Raw genomic sequence first — 7,644 nt, 5'->3', positions numbered from 1 at the left:
CAGACCTCTCTTCTGATGGCCACACCTGTAGATCCACTACCTGGACATACAAATTTCCAATCATCTTCCATAAGTTAGTAAGTCCAACCATAACTCCTCCAAATGGCCCCTTCCTCCAGTGTTCCTCCGCCAGTAAATCTTAGGCACACCCACATCTGCCCAGTGGTTCATGCATACCTGACACTTTGGAAGTCATCCTTGACACCCTCTTCCCACACTGCCCCATCCAGTTTATTACAAATCCCTCCTCGAAAGTATTTCTTACACCTTCCCACTGTCACCATCCTAGTCCAAGCTTTCTCTTCTGCTAACCTGCTAGCTAATCTCCCTGAGCTCTTCCATGTGGCAACCAGGGATCATTTGGAAACATAATAGATGGGGTTGCGTCACTATCTTACACAAAACACAACAGCTTCCCATTGCATTTAATAGTAACCGAAGTATCAGGCGCTGTGCAAAGAACCCTGCGTGCATCATCTCAATTAATCCTCAGAACACTGCACTTTCCAGCCTGTTTCATAGACAAGGAAACTGAGGACCTGGGAGATGAAGTAATTTTCCCCATATCGGCAACTAGAATGAGTTAGGATTTGATTTAGGGATTCGAATTTAGTTAGTCTGACCCCAAACCTAGGCTCCTTAATTACTACTATTCTGCCTTTCATTTAATCCAAACTCTCTGACACAGGCTAAAAGACCCTGTGTGACCAGGACTCTACCCACCTCTCCAGCACCATCTCCACCACCACCTCTGTCGCTCTTTGTGTTGTTCTTTCAGTGATTCTAATACCCTGAGCTCTCTCCTGCCTCAGGGCGTTTACACATGCAGGTCCCTCTATAACATTTTTCTCTGTGTATGGCCTAACTCCTCCTCAACCTTTAGGACTCAGTTTTGCCATCACTTTCTCACCAAGAAAATTTTCCCTAATTCCTTATTAAGCTGTTTTCTTATATTATGTTTTCTTATTGCAACCTGTATTTTTATCATAGTCCTTACCAAAATAGGTACACAATGTGTTATTGTACCATATATCATATACAGACAATGTATAACTGTTTAATGTTTATCTCTCCCATAAACATAAACTCCCTGAGAGCAGAGACTATGATCGTTTTTCTATCCTATATCCCCTGAGCTTAGCATAGTAGTAGATGCTTAATTAATATTAGTTAAATAAGTAAATTAATTTATTTTTATGGGATAATTTATTTATGCCCGTCAGTAGGAAAAACACTACATTCCCCAGTAGATAAATAGGTAAATGATACCAACTGACAATTAACAAAATTGAAATAAAACAAATAAATGGGGTGATGTTTGATCTTTTTACATAATCAGGTAGCCTGAAATGGAAATAAGATATATGTTTTTCATCTATTTCAGTATCTAAAATGAAAAAAATAAATATAACTTCTTAATGTTGATGGCGAAATTGGCCCATTAATGTTTTCATGGTGAAAGTGTTCATTGATTTTAAAAAAGAAAAACAAAGAAGAGAATCTTACCAAAAATAGTTTGACAAGTAATATTTATATCCTTCATCCATTCTACTTCAGGAACTTTTATTGTAAGAAAATAATATTAGGACAGAAATTGTTTCATATAAAAAGGCCTTATTTCACATTATTTATATAGTGAAAAACAAATTATGATCAAATGTCTAACAATAAACTCTAGTATATTTACTGTGTTATGCAGCCATTAAAATTATGTTTATCACAACTTCATAAAATAGGAGAAATGACAAAACTGCAACACCGAGTGTATTGAAGGAAAATGCACAATTGCTTATATTATATATGCCTGAATATAAGACAACTGTGAATACTACACCCCAAATTATCCTAATGAAAACTTGAAAACAACTGAGTTTTAGGGGCAGGGAGCACAAAACTGGAATTTGTAAATTTTTAGCAATGAAAATGAAATATTTAAGTATCCTCTTATAATATTTAATATATTAATTTAGATTAACATACATATTTATCCAAAATCACATACAAAATATACTGTTGGGGCACCTGGGTGGCTCAGTCATTAAGCCTCTGCCTTTGGCTCAGGTCATGATCCCAGGGTCCTGGAATTGAGCTCTGCATCAGGCTCCTTGCTCAGTGGAGAACCTGCTTCTCCCTCCTCCCCTCCCCCCTGCTTGTGATCTCCCTCACTCATGCTCTCACTCCCTCTCTCTCAAATAAATAAATCTTAAAAAAATAAAAATAAAAGGAAGAAAATATACTGATAGAAAAATGCTTCCACCCTCATATTCAATGAAAAAATTTTATTCATTCTTCAGAAACGTAATTGACATCAGTGTCCTCATGATCTATAAGGAGAGACCTACTTTTTTAAAGGTTTACTTACAAATATAACCAACATTTGCCTTTGTACAGTGTATTAGACAGGCTCCTCCAGAGAAACAGAACCAATAGGATATAAGAGGAGATTTATCCTAAGAAATTGGCTCATGTGATCATGGAGTCTAAAAGGTCCTATTTGCCATGGTGGTGAAAGCTGGAGCCCCAGAAAAACCAGTGATGTAATGAAGAGAATGAAGGCCGGAAACCTGGGGAGCTGGGGGCAGGAGAAGATGAGAGAAGCTCAAGGAGAAAGGCACGGAAAAAGGTGATTAGTTCTTCCTTCCTCCACTTTTTGATTTATTCAGGCCCTCAGTGGATTGGATGATGCCAGCCTACACTGGGGAGGGCAGTCTACTGAGTCTACAGTCCAAATGTTAATCTCACCCCAGAAACACCTTCACAGACACACCCGGAAACAATGTTGAATCTGGGCCCCCATGGCGGTCAAGTCAATACATAAAATTAACCATCACACTCAAATGAATTACTTACTTCGCATGAAGTTCTTTACGAACGTAAAGATTTCAACAGTTGACTTCAATAAATGCAGAAAACTATCATTGACTGAAGCGTGTTTTTTTTTTTTTTTAAGCTAACATGTCTTCCCCCAAAAGATAATTAAGGGAGGACACCTATGATAGATTTTGTAAAGACCTGAACGGCGACTCTCTTTTCTGAAGAATAATTTTCAGGAAACCTGTCTTTTATTGGATATACATAGTACCTAATTTACAACTATGTTTTTAAATAAAGCCTTACCCCTATACAGCCTGCATTACTGGAGGATTAATTGCTAGTTCCCTCCCTTGTTGCTGGGTTGTAGATTTCAGTGTTAAATGATATTGAACAGAAATTGTTCCCAAAATCTATGCCCTGCCTGTGAGAGTATCCTTCTTCGACTCAGACTCTAAAGGAAGCAAGTCTTTCCAGCAAAGGATATTTAAGATGTCCTTCCCATGGTAATAGTGCTCAAGAGAAATCCAACATGAGAGACTATGGACTCCAGGAAACATGCTGAGGGTTTCAGAGGGTGAGGAGGATGGGGGATGGGTGAGCCTGGTGATGGGTATTAAGGAGGCATGGAGCACTGGGTGTTGTGCACAAACGATGAATCATGGAGCACTACATCAAAAACTAATGATGTTCGGTGTGGTGACTAACATAAGATAATTTTTTAAAAGAGAGAGAGAGAGAGAAATCCAACAAGACAGAGACAATATAGCCCCAAAGAGAGCCTGAGTGGGCTCACCAGAAAGAGCTTAGTGGGGAGCCAGCACACTCAGCAAGGGAAATGGAACAGAGGCATCACAGGGCTTCTGTTGGTGCCCATACACAGCAAGGCGACAGGCAGCCAAAAATTTTGCAGATAGCTAGAAGGAGCACACTCTAGAAAAGGTTGTCACTTGTTCTTGGAGAGAAGGAATTAGGGATCAGAGTTAGATGATGCTGTTCTTTTTTTTTTTTTTTTTTTTGTAGACTGTTGCATATAATCTAGTATATAAACTCTAGTTTTCTTTTTTAAAGTTTTTTATTTTAATTCCAGTGTCATTGACATACAGTGCTATATTGGTTTCACGGGTACAATATAGCGATTCAACAATTCTCTACATTGCTTAGTGCTCATCGTGGTAAGTATACTCTTTAATCTTTAGTTCTCTTTACAAAGAGTGAGTATGGTCATTTTCAAAAAAATTATTTTGTTGATTTCCCTGAAGCTCTAAGTTAAAGAAGCTCTCTTGGTATAGACAAATTAGGGGGACCACAACTAATTATTGAGTCAGGATTCTGCCTTTGGAGTGATCGATAATCTATCAGCAGCCCCTTTACAGAGTGACTAAGACAAGGGTGTGTTACCCATAGAAAATATTCTTAAGAATATATTCCAAAACATTGGCTTCAGTATCTTTTGAGTGGCAGTCTTATAAGAGCAATTATCCTAGTTTTCTCTAGTTTCCAAACTGTATTTAATGGGCATGTACTTGTTAATGAAAATAAATGAAATAAAAAATAAAAATAGCAAAGTTTAATCCTAAATGACTCATAGTGGTTACAGTTGATAGCAGTGCTATCTAGCTTTGAAATACGGATTTTAAAAAATTACCCCCACTTATAGAAAAAAATTAAGTTTGCTTATATGACATCATATCTGTCAAAATTTTAGAGCGCTAAGCACTTTTTTCCCTTCTTGAATTTAAAACTAACCAAGAGATAGACACAAGAGTGGGACAGTTAAAGAGCCAAACTTTTATCTCGATTCCTGCCAAAACTGGACTGAAGAATGTGGACTGTGGGTCTATGACCACAGTGGACTTACCCACACTGCGCCCACAAATTAAACTTATCTTCCTGGTCACAGGAAGAGCTGGAGAAGCAAAGGCTTTCCTGACAATGGAACATGTCCTGTTAATGTTCCTACATGCAGAGCGACCAGAGAACATGCTATCTGCAGGCCGCTGAGCTGAGAGGAAAGTGAAGTCCAACCCAGCCATACATGCCCAGTTCTTACACCCAACCTTAGCCAGAGGTACAGCAGTAGAAGGAGACTATTACTTTAAAGACTATTACTTTAAAGAAAGTCTTCTGCATGGAACTATGAGCCCAGGGGTAAAGAAGAATCCAAACCTGCTTGCAGGCATTATAAATGGGGAAAAACCTCATTCAGATAACCAAGACTCTGGGATCCTAAGAAACAGACTTGATTATTTTTAAAACTAAATAAATAAAAATGTTGGCGTTGAGTAAACACACACACACAAAAAGCCATTCAACAGAAGAATCTCTTGTATTTTGAAAAACAAATACAAGCTTTCTTTAAAATGTGCGACGATATATTTATTTGACTTACGCTTCTTTCGTAATTCCACAAATTAAAAGTGTCTTGCCAATTAAATCGAAAGTTAGAAAAACACTGTTGTGTCGAATAGAATTCTCTCTCTCTTCCCTTAAACACTCCTGAGCCAGAGACAAAGAAATAAATACTCCTGGAAAAAGAGAATAGAGAAACGGTTGTTTTTTAAAAAGTCCAATGTGAGGAATGTCCTGGTGAGGAAAAGCCCATCCTCTTAGCTAGAGTTGCCTAATCTTCAAAGATTCATCCCTGGAGAGTCATAACCAGGTATGTTGACTCAACACCCACACTTGCTGGGCAAGACTCTGGCCTTCGTCCAGGCTCCTTGGGACAAGATGTCCACAGGAGTCCCAGTGCCTCCGAGGAGATACCAGGTGAGAAGATTTTCTCATGAGTATTTCAGTGTTCAAGTCTCTTGCACCACATTTGCCTACTCAGGCATTAAACCAAATCCCTTTCCACACGGCTGTGTAACCGAACAGGAGAGAAAGAATCTTACACAGCGGGCACAAAGGAGGATCTCCGCTTGGGGGGAGAACCAAGTTGGGAGGTGGAAACAGAGTCTCCGCAGTGATTGCTGCTTAAAGCCCCGGGCTGTTACCTCTCTTGACTGAGAGGACCCCGCACTCCTTCAGCTTCTACTTCCTTATCTCAAAAATACCAAAGCTGGATTTATCCAGCTGGAACTGCCTTAAACTTCTGATCCCTCATCTTTCTAGCCCAATGTTCTTATGGTAATACAATGCATGAAGGTGAAAATTATTTTGGCAATTATGCTCAGTTAGTGGCAATTTTTAAAAAGTCTGTAAGGTAGGCAGTGCATGCTCCTGCATACACACACAGACACACACACACACCCCACTCACAAGGTAAGCAGCTTGAATTATTTCAATTGTTTGTTCACACAGGCCCAAATTACTCAACCTTGCCCTTCTCATCGCTGCTATTGACATATTAATTATGCCAGGTTGTTTTTAGTCCTTTCAAACTGTCCTCATCTCTCTTTAAGTGGAGTAGATTTCTAAATGTGGGTCCTCAAAACAGGGTGGTTGAGCCAACACCGTGTGCTCCGGGATATGTAAGAACTAAATGTACTGATAGGCTGAATGTGTTCTTGAAAGATGGATCTATGACACGAGGACAATAAAAGTGGTTGATTGAAGGAAAATGTCCTGAAAAACTGAAGATGAACAAATCTTTCATTAAATGGAATCACATTGTATGTGTTGTTGGACAATTCCCTAGCTAGGACGACATTTTTAAAAGAACACGGGATTTAGCTCCAAATTTATTTCTGCCACATACCATGTAACTTTAGGCAAGGTCCTTAAGCCCTCTCCCTGAGCTTTAGTTTCCCCTCAAAGAGTGTAGACAAAAGACATACCTCAAATATTGGTTGTGAAGACTGAGTAAAAGACTGGGCTTAAAAATGGCTGAAAAAGCACCTAAAATACTCAAAAGTTATTTGGATATTAAAATGTTTGTTTTATCATTTGAGAAATCCTTTTGAAATGCAAATCATAATCAGCACTGATTTTGTATGTGTGTGTGTGACTTTTAAAACAGGGTCTTGTTAAAAAATGTGCTCAGGTATGGGACGCCTGGGTGGCTCAGTTGGTTGGACGACTGCCTTCGGCTCAGGTCATGATCCCGCAGTCCCCGGGTCGAGTTCCGCATCCGGCTCCCAGCTCCATGGGGAGTCTGCTTCTCTCTCTGACCTTCTCCTCGTTCATGCTCTCTCTCACTGTCTCTCTCTCAAGTAAATAAATAAAATCTTTAAAAAAAAAATGTGCTCAGGTAAGGAGTATTTGTCATTTTGTAAAATGTACACCATAAGGAATACAGTCAATGATATTGCAATAGCCGTATATGGGGACAGATGGTAGCTATGCTTGGGGGAACTAGAATAATGTATAAACTTGTCAAATCACTATGTTGCATACCTGAAACTAAGGTAGTATTTAACACTGTGTCAACTATACTCAAATTTTAAAAAGTATCTGTTCTCCCTTTCTCTCTCTCTCTCTCAAATAAATAAATAAATAAATCTTAAAAAAAAAAGTTGGGGGTGCACCCGGGTGGTTCAGTCAGTTAAGAATCAGGCTCTTGGTTTCAGCTCAAATCATAATCTCATGGATTGTGGGATTAAGCCCTCCCTCTGGCTTCATGCTCAGCAGGTAGTCTACTTGAAGATTCTCTCCCTCTGCCCCTCCCCCCACCTACTCTCCCCCCCCAAATAAATAAATAAAATCTTTAAAAATAAAATTAAAATTAAAAAGTATCTGTCAGGTGTCTGGGTGGCTCAGTCATTGGGTGTCTGCCTTCAGCTCAGGTCATAATCCCAGGGTCCTGCAATCCAGCCCCGTATCGGGCTCCCTGCTCAGTGGGGTGTCCGCTTTTCCCTCTGCCCCTGACCCTGCTCCAGCTCTCTTCTCTCA

Source organism: Mustela nivalis, assembly GCF_964662115.1.
Source record: "Mustela nivalis genome assembly, contig: HAP1_SCAFFOLD_1241, whole genome shotgun sequence".
In the NCBI taxonomy this organism is placed as follows: Eukaryota; Metazoa; Chordata; class Mammalia; order Carnivora; family Mustelidae; genus Mustela; species Mustela nivalis.
The sequence above is the reverse complement of the archived record's forward strand: the minus strand, read 5'-3'. Positions refer to the sequence as shown.